Source organism: Hemicordylus capensis, chromosome 6 (assembly GCF_027244095.1).
Source record: "Hemicordylus capensis ecotype Gifberg chromosome 6, rHemCap1.1.pri, whole genome shotgun sequence".
Taxonomy (NCBI): Eukaryota; Metazoa; Chordata; class Lepidosauria; order Squamata; family Cordylidae; genus Hemicordylus; species Hemicordylus capensis.
Window position 1 is genome coordinate 2,822,024 of NC_069662.1, and position 13,031 is coordinate 2,835,054.

Consider the following 13,031-nt stretch of genomic DNA (forward strand, 5'->3'; position numbering starts at 1 on the left):
CCACTTGGCCCCGCCCCTTCTTTAATATGCAAATATGGTCTCCAGCAAGACTGACTGACCTGTCCTCCCCCTCGCACCTCTCGACCCATTCAGGATTTTCCCAAAGGGCTGGCTCTCTTAAAGAGACAGCGCACTGACTGAATGGAGGCTGAAGGGAGAGGGGTGGGTTGGGAGGGGAGCGGGTGAGGCGGAGGCTCCCTTTCCTCGATCAGGGCGGCTCCCGACTATTTCCGTCAATCCTATTTCCGTGCTTCATTCCTGAGGCAGGAGAAGAGTGCCTCTGAGCGTGTGTGGAGAGCCTTTCCCCGGGCTGGGGAATAAGCGCAGTAAGTTTTGATAGGGCTATCACAGAATTAACAGGATCTTGATCTTGATTGATTGTATTTGCAAGCAAGTCAAAACGACAGTTTGGAAGCAAAACCAAGTAGAGGGTGTACTTGCCTGCTTGGGGTTGCAGGCCCTGCCTTAGAAGTGGCCTGGTGAGAGAGAGAAAGGAGTTGGGGTGGGCGCCTCTTTGCCTAGGCGGGGGAAGCCCAAAGCCCAAAGCGCAGCTGCTTTGCATGCAGGAGACCCCAAGGCAAAGCATCAAAGAGCAGCAGGTCAGGAGAAAGAGCCCTCTCTGGCGGAGAGCCCACGGTCAGTCCATTCTGGGCTGGGCCTAACAGACTGACTCCTCATAGGGCAGCCATAATAACAACAGCAACACTTTTCAACAAAGAAGTTTTCAAAGTGGTTTACTTAGCAAAAGGAATATGGATCCCCGCCTGCAAGGAGACACGAGGGACAGCCACTGGGAAAGGCGCTATGCTGGGATCCTCTCGTACAGGGGTTCCCAACTGGTGGTACTCCGAATGTGAGCCAGCATGGTGTAGTGGTTAGAGTGCTGGACTAGGACCGGGGAGACCCGAGTTCAAATCCCCATTCAGCCATGAGACTTGCTGGGTGACTCTGGGCCAGTCACTTCTCTCTCAGCCTAACCTACTTCACAGGGTTGTTGTGAGGAGAAACTTAATTATGCAGTACACCGTGGAAGAGTGGCATATAAATGTAATAAATAAATAAATGTTGCTAAACTACAACTCCCATCATCCCCAGCTAAAGATTATTGGGAGTTGCAGTTCAGCCCCAAGCTTGGCTCCCCAGATGTTGCTTGACAACAACTCCCATCCTCCCCAACCACAATGGTTGAAGGACTGGGGATGATGGGAGTTGTAATCCCCTGCTCTAACTGAATAATTGATCTAACCGCAGACCTAGCTATGAGAAGAAGAAAACAATGATAGGCACACCTGGGAGAAAACTGGTAACCGTGCTAGGCAGAGGAACACAAATGCAGCCTCTTTTCATGTATTTATTCAAAACTGGGGACGCTAGAGGTGACAGATTCCTCTTCCACAAATTCACCCCGGTTTCATTTCTTGAAGCGGCAGCAGAACTGTGGAGACTCCAGAATCCCCTCTTCTGATTTGTGGCACTTGAAACATGGCCTGGCTCACACCGTGGTTTGAATCTAGGTTGAATGTGGGTTACCAACCTCAGTGGGATTGTGTGAACCCACATCAAGGTGGTTTGTGGCCCAAGATGAATTTGGGATTCCCTCCTTGGCGTTGGGTTCGCACAGTCACACTAATGTCAGTAACCCACATTAAATCTAGATCCAAACGGTGGTGTGAACCAACCAGGCCTATTGCTGTTTGCCATCACTTTAACTCTCGACTCTGCTGGACCTTTTCCTTGACGGGGAGGCAAGATGCCAGAAGTGCCCTTCCTAGCTATTGTCTAAGATTTAGCCCTTTGGAACAAACAGATCCAGCCAGAGCCAGAGAGGAAGGGAGGAAAAAGGTGTTGCTCTCTTCTGATGGATATCAGAGAGGATCCAACTGATCGAGCAGAAAGGCCAGTAGGCATTCAAAGTGGGAAGGGCCATTCATCCCTGAAACGGACAGGCCCCGTGAGCGCATGAGGGCTGGGTGTGCCACGGAGAACCAGCCATGGGTTTCAAGGAATGTTTGATTGCAACATTCCTCCAGTCTAAGGTCTTCATAATCTTGGTGTGCCGTTCAGACACTGCTGAATTGTGGGAAGTGGGTTGGTTGGGGGGTGGTTGGTCTTGACTTGCTGTGGGGCTCACGGGCCTGTCCGTTTCGGGGATTAACTCAGGGGTACTTAAGAGGAAGTCCGTGGGAAAGCCCTGCTGTACTGCTTTTAATTTGCTTCCTGGTAAACCAGAATAAAGTTCTTGAAAGTAACTATCTTGAAGTACATGTTTCCCCCTCTAATTTTCACTGGAGCCTTATGAAAATGGATTATGAAAATGGGGGGGGGCAGTGTCCCTGGGTAATATTTGAGGATAGATTTATTATTATTATTATTTATTACATTTATAAGCCTCCCCATCCAAAGGCTCTGGGCGGTGTACAACAAAACAAATGATAGATGTAAAAAAAGGTTAAGAACCCCTGCCTTAACTGGACTTACAGCCTGATTCCATGCATGCTTACTCACAAGTAACCCCACCTGAGTTTTGAAGGATTTAACTCCTCCTAAGATCACAGCTTTAGCAAAGAAACCTGTTCCAATGTCAAGGCTCAGAAGTGAAGGTCACGCAAAGCACTAACAAAGAATGGAGTGCCCTGAGCATATGCAGAGTGACTTTTCTTTGCTACTAAGTTTATTTTTTAAAATATGAATATCCTGCTCTTTCTCCGAGGAGCTCACATGATTGTTTTTATCCTCACAACAACCCTGTGAGGTAGGTTAGGCTGAGAGAGAAGTGACTGGCCCAGAGTCACCCAGAGAGTTACATGGTTGAATGGGGATTTGAATTCGGTTCTTCCCGGTCCTAGTCCAGCACTCTAACCACTATACTGTGTTGTCACATCCAAGCCTCCACACATGTGGGTTTTAAGGAAACACCTTGAGGTGAGAGACCACAACTCTCCTGGCAACCTTGAACCTTGGCACCTTTACATAAGAATAGCCCTGCTGGATCAGGCCCAAGGATGCCTCTCTAGTCCAGCATCCTGTTTCACACAGTGGCCCACCAGATGCCTCTGGGGAGCCCACAGACAAGAGGTACGTGCATGCCCTCTCTCCTGCGGTTGCTCCCCTGCAACTGGTATTGAGAGGCATCGTGCCTCTGAGCCTGGAGGTGGCCCACAGCCACCAGACTACTAGCCATTAATAGACCTGTCCTCCATGAATTTGTCTAAGCTCCTTTTAAAGCCATCCAAGCTGGTGGCCATCACCACATCCCATGGCAAAGAGCTCCATAGATTAATTATGCGCTGTGTGAAAAACTACTTCCTCTTGTCGGTCCTGAATTTCCCGACCTTCAGTTTCATGGGATGGCCCCTGGTTCTAGTGTTGTGAGAGAGGGAGAAAAGTTTCTCTCTGTTTCTGTCCACCCTCTGCACTCCAAGATGTACGCAGTACTCCGGATGTGGCTGCACCATAGATTTGTATAAAGGCATTATAATATTAGCATTTTTATTTTCAGTCCTCTTCCTAATGATTCCTAGCTTGGAATTAGCCTTTTTCACAGCTGCCACACATTGAGTCGACACTTTCAACGAGCTGTCCACCACGACCCCAAGATCCCTCTCCTGGTCAGTCACCGACAGCTCAGATCCCATCAGTGTATATGTGAAGTTGGTGTTTTTTGCTCCAACGTGCATCACTTTACGCTTGCTTACACTGAACTGCATTTTCCATTTTGTTGCCCATTTACCCAGTTTGGAGAGATCTTTTTGGAGTTCCTCACAATCCGTTGTGGATACCACTACCCTAAATAGTTTGGTGTCATCTGCAAATTTGGCCACTTCGCTGGTCACCCCAACTTCTAGATCGTTTAAGAACAAGTTAAAGAGCACTGGTCCCAGCACCAATCCCTGGGGGCCCCCACTTCCTTCCTCCCTCCATTGTGAAAACTGTCCATTTATTCCTACTCTCTGTTTCCTGTCTTTCAACCAGTTACTGATCCACACATGAACCTATCATGACTGCTAAGTTTACTCAAGAGCCTTTGGTGGGGAAATTTATCAAAAGCTTTTTGGAAGTCCAAGTATACTATGACGACTGGATCACCTTTATCCACAAGCCTGTTGACACTCTCAAAGAACTCCAAAAGGTTAGTGAGGCAAGACTTACCCTTGTAGAAGCCAGGCTGGTTCTCCTTCAACCTTTTCTTCTATATGTTTAACAATTTTGTCCTTTAGTATGTTTTCCATCAATTTACCCAGCACTGAAGTTAAGCTGACCGGCCTGTAATTTCCCAGATCCCTCCTGGATCCCTTTCTGAAAATCGGAGTCACACTGGCTACTTTCCAGTCCTCTGGTACAGAGCCTGATTGTAGGGACAAGTTATATATTTTTGCTAGGAGATAAGCAATTTCACATTTGAGTTCCTTCAGAACTCTTGGGTGGATGCCACCTGGCCCTGGCAATTTGTTAATTTTTAGCTTTTCAAGACAGTTTAGAACATCTTCCCTTGTCACTTCAAATTGGCCCAGTTTCTTAGCCGCTAAACCTGAAAAGCTCAATTCTGGAGAGTGTATATGGTCAGTATCCTCCACCGTGAAGACAGATGCAAAGAACTCATTCAGCTTCTCTGCAATCTCCTTATCCTCCTTAATAATCCCTTTCACACCTTCATCGTTTAAGTGCTTTCTTTAAGCACTGGTAATTCCTCTCCTATGAGAAAATGATATACATAATAGATTCCCTTTAGCAGTGGCAGGGCAGGCAGAAGTGCAACAGGTGCAGCCTTCCTCCTGCAAAGACATAGGGAAAGCTTCACCACAAATGCAGAGGGTTGGACTAGATAGAAGACCTCAAGATCCATTCCAACTCTAAAATGCAATGGAAAATAATAATTACAGTCCTAACAGCTGTGCGTGTTTATTTAGAAGCAACTAGTTCAACAGGATGAGCCACCTAATGGTGCAGCAGGGGAGTAACCTGCTTAGAAAGCAGGAGGCTATAGGTTCGAATCCCTGCTGGTGTGTTTCCCAGAATATGGGAAACTCCTATATCGGGCAGCAGCGATATAGGAAGATGTTGAAAGGCATCATCTCGACTCAGTGTGTGGCAGCTGTGGAAAAGGCCAGTTCCATGCTAGGGATCATTAGGAAGGGGATTGAAAATGAAACTTCTGATAGTATAATGTCCTTATACAAAACTATGGTGCGGCCACACCTGGAGTATTGCGTACAGTTCTGGTCACCACATCTAAAAAAGGACATTGTAGAACTAGAAGGGCAACCAAGATGATCAGGGGCCTACAGCACCTTCCTTATGAGGCAAGACTACAACACCTGGGGCTATTTCGTTTAGAAAAAAGATGACTGCAGGGAGACATGATAGAGGTCTATAAAACCATACATGGTGTGTGGAGAAAGTGGATAGAGAGAAATTCTTCTCCCTCTCACATCATACTAGAACCAGGGGTCATCCCATGAAACTGATTGCCAAGAAATTTAGGACCAACCAATGGAAGTACTTTTTCACACAACACATAATCAGCTTGTGGAATTCTCTGCCACAAGATGTGGTGACAGCCCACAACCTGGGTGGCTTTAAGAGGGGTTTGGATAACTTCATGGAGGAGAGGTCTATCAAAGGCTACTAGTTTGAGGGCCACAGGCTACTTCCAGCCTCAAAGGCAGGATGCCTCTCAGCACCAGTTGCAATGGAATAACAGCAGGAGAGAGGGCATGCCCTCACTCTTGCCTTTGGGCTTCCCAGAGGCATCTGTTGGGCCACTATGTGGAATAGGATGCTGGACTAGATGGGCCTCCTTGGGCCTGATCCAGCAGGGCTGTTCTGATGTTCCATCCCCCACTGAAATCCAGCCCTGTTTCAGCCACAGCTATCCTCAGACTCTCCCAGCCTCAGTTTCCCCATTGGTAGAATGGAGATGGTAAGCCTGTGACTTGTGTGTATCACTGTATAATGACCTCTCTCTCCCGGGGTGGTGGTTGGGAGGACAGATGCAAATAGACCTAGTGTGTGCTCAAAGGGCTTATGATGAATGTTTAACAGCATTCACCCTGGCAGGGCAACGAAAGGGTTGCCGAGAAGGACCTGGCCAGGCGGAGATGGAACAAGATGACAAAGCAAATACAAGGCTTGTGGTATTACGGGCCAGCTAAGTGTCTTTCGGGAGTTGCGGTGGTCATAAAAACATGGTCGTCAGGGTACGGAATGTGAAGAGTACATTAGGCCCAGGTAAGGTGGGCATTAACTGGACAGAGCCTTATAAACCTTGGCTGTGGGCCAGCCCTGGGAGTGCATCAATCGATACATCCGGTATGCCACAGAACAGAGCCTCCGATCAAACACGTTTCCTGGGCTGCATCTCAGCCGATGCCCACAGAGCACTTCGCTTCCCTTCCTCCACTTTCCTGCGCAGCAGATTTCTAGCACCTCCCTCTCCGCTCAGGACATGGTGTCCTTTCCACAAGGGAGAAAGGCTTCTCTGGCGGAGCCCAAGGGTGTCTCCTGTCCTAAACGGTGAGGCATGTTTTAGGAAGTTCCCAGTTACAGGCAGATGGGCAACATTTGTGGTGAAATCAACGCCACTGTGACCGACACAAACCTCTCCTGCTTTGAGGGGCACCAATGGTGCAGGGGGCAGTTGAAGATCAAGGGTTGTGGGAAGGTTGTACCATTTCACAACGTGGCATCTTGGGATAACTAAGAGATGAGGTCAGCAAAAATACGGAAGCCACCCTGTGAGAACCAGCTTGATCTAGCAGTGTCGGGCGGGAGCGGAAGCTTGATCTTCGCCTCCACCAGAGACACAAGCGTCGTTGCAGATATGGGGTGCCAACCGGATGAAATTATTCCAGGTTCTCCCCCCACACTCTCACACATTTCCCCACCCCTCAGGTTTTACATAAGAACAGCCCTGCTGGACGGGAAGATTGGGAGGAGAGCTGGTCTTGTGGTAGCATGCATGACTTAACCCCTTTGCTCAGCAGGGTCCACCCTGGTTTGCATTTGAATGGGAGACTTGATGTGTGAGCAGCACTGTAAGATATTCCCCTCAGGGGATGGGGCTGCTCTGGGGAGAGCAGAAGGTTCCAAGTTCCCTCCCTGGCAGCATCTCCAAGACAGGGGCTGAGAGAGACTCCTGCCTGCAACCTTGAAGAAACCGCTGCCAGTCTGTGAAGACAATACTGAGCTTCATGGATCAGTGGTCTGACTCAGCATATGGCAGCTTCCTTTGTCCTAAGATACGGCTGAGAGAGACTCCTGCCTGCAACCTTGCAGAAGCTGCTGCCAGTCTGGATAGACAATGCTAGATGGATCCGTGGTCTGACTCAGTATACAGCAGCTTCCTATGCACCTAAGTCGATGCTGACTTCCAGTAGACCCCAGGTCAACCCAGGAGGGCTGGCAACCCTTCCTCACACTCATGTGAATAACCTCAAAGCCAGGACAGCCGGGACAGCCTCTCCCTCCTCCTCCTCTCTGTCTGCCGGAACTTTAGCCCTCAAGACAAGGAGTAATTTAATTTTCTATAATAGGGGGGCAGCCGGGGTGGGGGGAGAAGGGAGCCTGTTTGACTGGTCCTTCAGGGCTAAATAGCTTCTCTGTGCAGCTGAGAGCGGATACTCCACTCCAGGCTGTTATCGGGCCTGTATTTCTACACCTGGTCATTAAAGATATGTCCCCTCGCCTGCAGGCCAAACGGCTCCTGGTCCCGGGGTTTTCTGTTATCTCCTCACAATATTCAAGGACAAAATCTGTATGTCACGCAAGGAGACGCAAAACAGAGCAATGCACATTTTCCAGGCTGTACATTCCTGCTTGGAAGAAGACAAAGGGACCCCAAATAAAAGGGCCTGGGGTGCTTGAACGCTGCTTCACTGACTTTGCCACAATCTATGCAGCATTTTTTTTTAAAAAAGATCTGCAAATCTTCTCATGTGGCTTGCCTGCCTCCACCTCCACCATTGTCACCGTTATTCTTATCTTACAGAGACCAAGATAAGCTGATTTATCACATTTGTATTCTTGCCCTTCCTCTGAGGATCTGAAAGGGCCTATGTGGGGATCTCTTGCTTTAGTAGGTACACAACAAGCTCAGCCTGGTAGGTTAGGCCCAGGAGTTATCTAGTACATTTCACGGCTGCTGCGGGAAGATTTGAACCCAGATCTCCCTGGCTCATTCACTGTCCATGTAGGATTGCTAACTCTCCAGGAATTGCCATCAGTTTCCAGGTGACTATTGAAAGCAATCTTGGGGGTTTTAATGGCATGATGCTGTGTTGCTAAGAGTCAACACTGACTTGACGGCACTGAATCAATCAATCAATCAATCAATCAATCAATCAATCAATCACTGTGACTATAGGCCACCTCTAGCCTCTGAATCCCAGTTGCAGGGGAGAGAGGGCATGCCATCACCTCTTGCCTGTGGGCTTCCCAGAGGCATCTGGTGGGCCACTGTGGGAAACAGAAAGCTGGACTAGGTAGGGCTTGGGCCTGATCCATAGGAACATAGGCAGCTGCCTTAAACTGAGCCAGACCCTTGGTCCATCTAGCTCAGCATTGCCTGCACAGACTGGCAGCAGCTTCTCCCAGGTTGCAGGCAGGAGTCTCTCTCAGCCCTCTCTTGGAGATGCTGCCAGGGAGGGAACTTGGAACCTTCTGCCTGCAAGCATGCAGGTGCTCTGCCCAGAGCGGCCCCATCCTAAGGGGAATCTCTTACACATGTAGTCTCCCATTCAAATGCAAACTAGGGTGGACCGACCCTGCTTGGCAAAGGGAATAATTCATGCTTGCTACCACAAGACCCATCCAGGAGGGCTGTTCTTATGTTCTTAAGTTATGTCAAGATTCTTGAACGCAGTCTTGGAGGTGACAGGGAGAGAACTTGGAACCTTCAGCATGCAAGCCTGCATTTGCTCTTCCCAGAGCGGCCCCATCCCCTAAGGGGAATATCTTACCGTGCTCACACGTGGAGTCTCCCATTCAAATATAAACCAGGGCAGACCCTGCTTAGCAAAGAGGACAATTCATGTTGGCTACCAGGGGTGTGCTCGGACCACGGTTCGAGCACCAGTTTGAGCCCTTGGTTTGGAGAGGGAACTTTAAGAAAAAGGAGAACAGGTCTCTGTTCTCTGTCCTTACCTGCTGTCCACCATCCCATGCAGCTTCCTGTTGGGGTGGCGCTTGGCCCAATTACCCTCGCACAGTGCCAGCTTCTTAAAGCTCCCGCTCCCAACCAGGGCTCGAACCGGTGCTCAGCCCTATTTGCTACCACAAAACGAGCTCTCCTCTGTAGACCAGTTCTTCTTTCCCAGTGCCTTGTGTACGCAATCTGGGATATTTTAATGGCTGAAAAGTATCGGGGGGATATCTCCCAAGACAGCTTCAGACAGAGTTGGCAACCCCCATATGATGGGATAGATCAGGGTTGGCAACTCTGACTGCAGCTATTCCTGGAGATCCTCCCCACACTCACATGTCGTTTTCAGTATTTTCATATCACACCATTAAAATATCCAAGATTGCTTTTGGAGTTATCTGGAGATTGATGTTGATTCCTAGACACTCCAGACCAATCTTGGAGGACTGGCAACCTTAGGGAGCACACAGACACACATACACATGCCAGTACGGAGTTGCTCCTGGTTTACAATGGGGTGTAAGTGTGTATTATTCATCTGTTTACGGTGTTTTTACACTCTGCCTTCCATGATAGCCTCAAGGCAGCTTACAAAAAAGATCAAAATTCAATAAAATAAAAACACATGCCAAAAAGCAAGTGATACCACATTAAATAATCTGATATTCAGAACAGAATAAAACAAAGTATTTTATTTTTAAAAGCATCTGAGTTGGAGATCTTAAATAAAAATAAAACAGGCAACCAGTCACTTGGAATGGGATCCAATATCGTAAAAAGCAGTTTGAGATATTTAATTATTTTATTTATGTATTATAGTTGTATGCCGCCCCAAACTTCTGTCGCTGGGTGGTTCAATATGTGAGAATCTGCACAATAAAAAGATAACGGAGAACATGCCAGGTGATCTTATCTAGGGAGAATATTCCGTTATTTGGACACCACCAGAGAAGAGGCCTCCTCCCAGCCTAACTTCTGGAGCTGGGGGAAAGCAGAAAAGGGCCTCTGAAGAAGACTGCAGTTAGCAGGTATGTGCATGTGGTAGATGGTAGTGGGGTGTGTATGGCCGGATGATGATAACAAGTTGTTCTAGTAAGAACTAATCAGGCTACATTCCTTTCTCTGTTTCTACAACTGGATAAAATTTGGTTCAAATTGAGGTCCACAAGCTAGATCTCTTGCGCCTCAAATGTTCACGCGTCCGCCATCTTAGATCAGGATGGATGACATCATCACAAACTATGCCATTGAGGTGTCCCTGTGTGTCACTCACTACAACTGTACCTAATTTGGTTCAAATCAGTTAGACAGCCCACAAGTTAGCCCACTTGGACCTCAAACATTCACGTGCCCACCATCTTAGGAACATAAGAACAGTCCTGCTGGATCAGGCCCAAGGAGGCCCATCTAGTCCAGCATCCTGCTTCACACAGTGGCCCACCAGATGCCGCTGGAAGCCTACAGGAAGGAGTTGAGGGCATGCCCTCCCTCCTGCTGTTACTCCCCTGCAACTGGTTCTCAGAGGCATCCTGCCTATGAGGCTGGAGGTGGCCTATAGCCCTCCGACTAGTAGCCGTTGATAGAGCTCTCCTCCATGAAGTTATCCAAATCCCCCTTAAAGCCGTCCAGGTTGTTGGCTGTCACCACATCTCGTGGCAGAGAATTCCAAAAGCTGATTATGCCTTGTGTGAAAAAGTACTTCCGTTCGTTGGTCCTAAATTTCTTGGCAATAAATTTCATGGGATGACCCCTGGTTCTAGTGTTCTGGGAGAGGGAGAAGAATTTCTCTTCACTTTCTCCACGCCATGCATGATTTTATAGACCTCTATCATTTCTCCCCGCAGTCGTCTTTTTTCTAAACTAAAAAGCCCCAGGTGTTGTAGCCTTGCCTCATAAGGAAGGTGCTCTAGGCCCCTGATCATCTTGGTTGCCCTTTTCTGCACCTTTTCCAGTTCTACAATGTCCTTTTATAGGTGTGGTGACCAAAGCTGTACGCAGTACTCCAGGTGTGGCTGCACCATGGTTTTGTATGAGGGGATTATAATATTAGCAGTTTTATTTTCAATCTCCTTCCTAATGATCCCTAGCATGGAATTGGCCTTTTCCACAGCTGCCATTGACATTGAGTCAATTCTTTCAACGAGCTGTCCACCACGACCCCAAGATCCATCTCCTGGTCAGTCACCAACAGCTCAGATCCCATCAGCGTATACTTGAATTTGGGGGTTTTCGTCCTAATGTGCACCACTTTACACTTGCGAACACTGAACTGCATTTGCCATTTTGTTGCCCACTCAACCAGTCTGGACAGATCCTTTTGGAGCTCCTCACAAGCTGTTTTGGATTTCACTACCCAAAAGAGTTTGGTATCATCTGCAAATCTGGCCACCTCACTGCTTACTTCAACTTCTAGATCATTTATGAATAAATTAAAAAGCACTGGTCCGAGTACAGATCCCTGGGGGACCCCACTTCTTACTTCCCTCCGTTGTGACAACTCTCCATTTATCCCTAGCCTCTGTTTCCTGTCTTTCAACCAGTTAACAATCCACACATATACTTGTCCCCTTATCCCATGACTGCTAAGTTTCCTCAAGAGTCTTTGATGAAGAACTTTGTTGAAAGCTTTTTGGAAGTCCAGGTATACTATGTCAGCTGGATCACCTTTATCTACACACTTGTTGACACTCTCAAAGAACTCCAAAAGATTCGTGAGGCAAGATTTACCTTTGCAGAAGCCATGCTGGTTCTCTCCCAGCAGGGCCTGTTCTTCTACGTGCTTTACAATTTTATCCTTGAGAATGCTTTCCATCAATTTGCCTGGAACAGACGTTAACCAGCCTGTAATTTCCTGGATCGCCCCTGGATCCCTTTTTGGAAAATTGGTGTTACATTTGCTACTTTCCAGTCCTCCGGTACAGAGCCTGATTATAGGAATAAGTGATATATTTTTGCAAGGAGGTCGGCAATTTCACATTTGAGTTCTTTAAAGACTCTTGGGTGGATGCCATCTGGCCCTGGTGATTTGCTAGTCTTCAGTTTTTTCAGACAGTCTAGAACATCAACTCTTGTAACTTCTATCTGACTCAGTTCTTTAGCCTCCGTCCCCAAAAAGCCTGGTTCAAGAACAGGTATGGTTCAAGAATAGGCTCAGTATCCTCTGCCGTGAAGACAAATGCAAAGAACTCATTTAGCTTCTCTGCAACCTCCATATCCTCCTTAATAATCCCTTTCACGGCCTCATTGTCTAATGGTCCAACCGCCTCCCTGGCAGGTTTCCTGCTTCTGATGTATTTAAAGAAGTTTTTGTTATTCCCCTTGATGCTTTTAGCTAAATGTTCCTCAGACTCTCTTTTCGCCTTCCTTATTGTCACCTTGCATTTCTTTTGCCATAGTTTGTGTTCCTTTCTGTTCTCTTCATTTGGACAGGCCTTCCAACTTCGGAAGGAAGTCTTCTTCTTCTTTATGGCTTCCTTGACTCTACCTGTTAGCCATGCTGGCATCCTCCTGGAGTTAGTGATAACTTTCCTCCTTTTTGGTATACATTCTAACTGGGCTTCTAGTATCTTGGTTTGAGGTAGATTACATCTTCACACACCACGCCATTGGGGCATCCCTATGTGTCCCTACTGCCAGCGTGGTGTAGTGGTTAGAGTGCTGGACTAGGACCGGGAAGACCCGAGTTCAAATCCCCATTCAGCCATGATACTTGCGTATGTAGTACACCGCTCTGGGCTCCTTGGAAGAAGAGTGGGATATAAAATGCAAATAAATAAATAAATAAACTGATGTCGCAAATTTGGTTCAAATTGGTTAGGCAGTTCACAAGCCATCCCACTTTGTACCTCAATAGTTTACACATCCGCCATCTTGGGTCAGGGTGCATGACATC

General features: G+C 47.6%; 1 protein-coding gene across 2 annotated transcripts in view; it reads left to right on the plus strand.

Annotated features, from left to right (window-relative positions):
- Positions 1-4,022: 4,022 nt before the first annotated feature.
- GRK1 (G protein-coupled receptor kinase 1) overlaps positions 4,023-13,031 on the plus strand; it is a 42,610-nt gene continuing 33,601 nt past the window's right edge. Inside the window, exon 1 of one of the 2 annotated variants that reach the window (XM_053263113.1) lies at positions 4,023-4,129. The gene's annotated coding sequence lies outside the window, so the exon portion shown is untranslated. Of the gene's footprint in view, positions 4,130-10,014; positions 10,168-13,031 lie in introns of those variants that run through there. The other variant, XM_053263114.1, reaches the window with a different exon arrangement.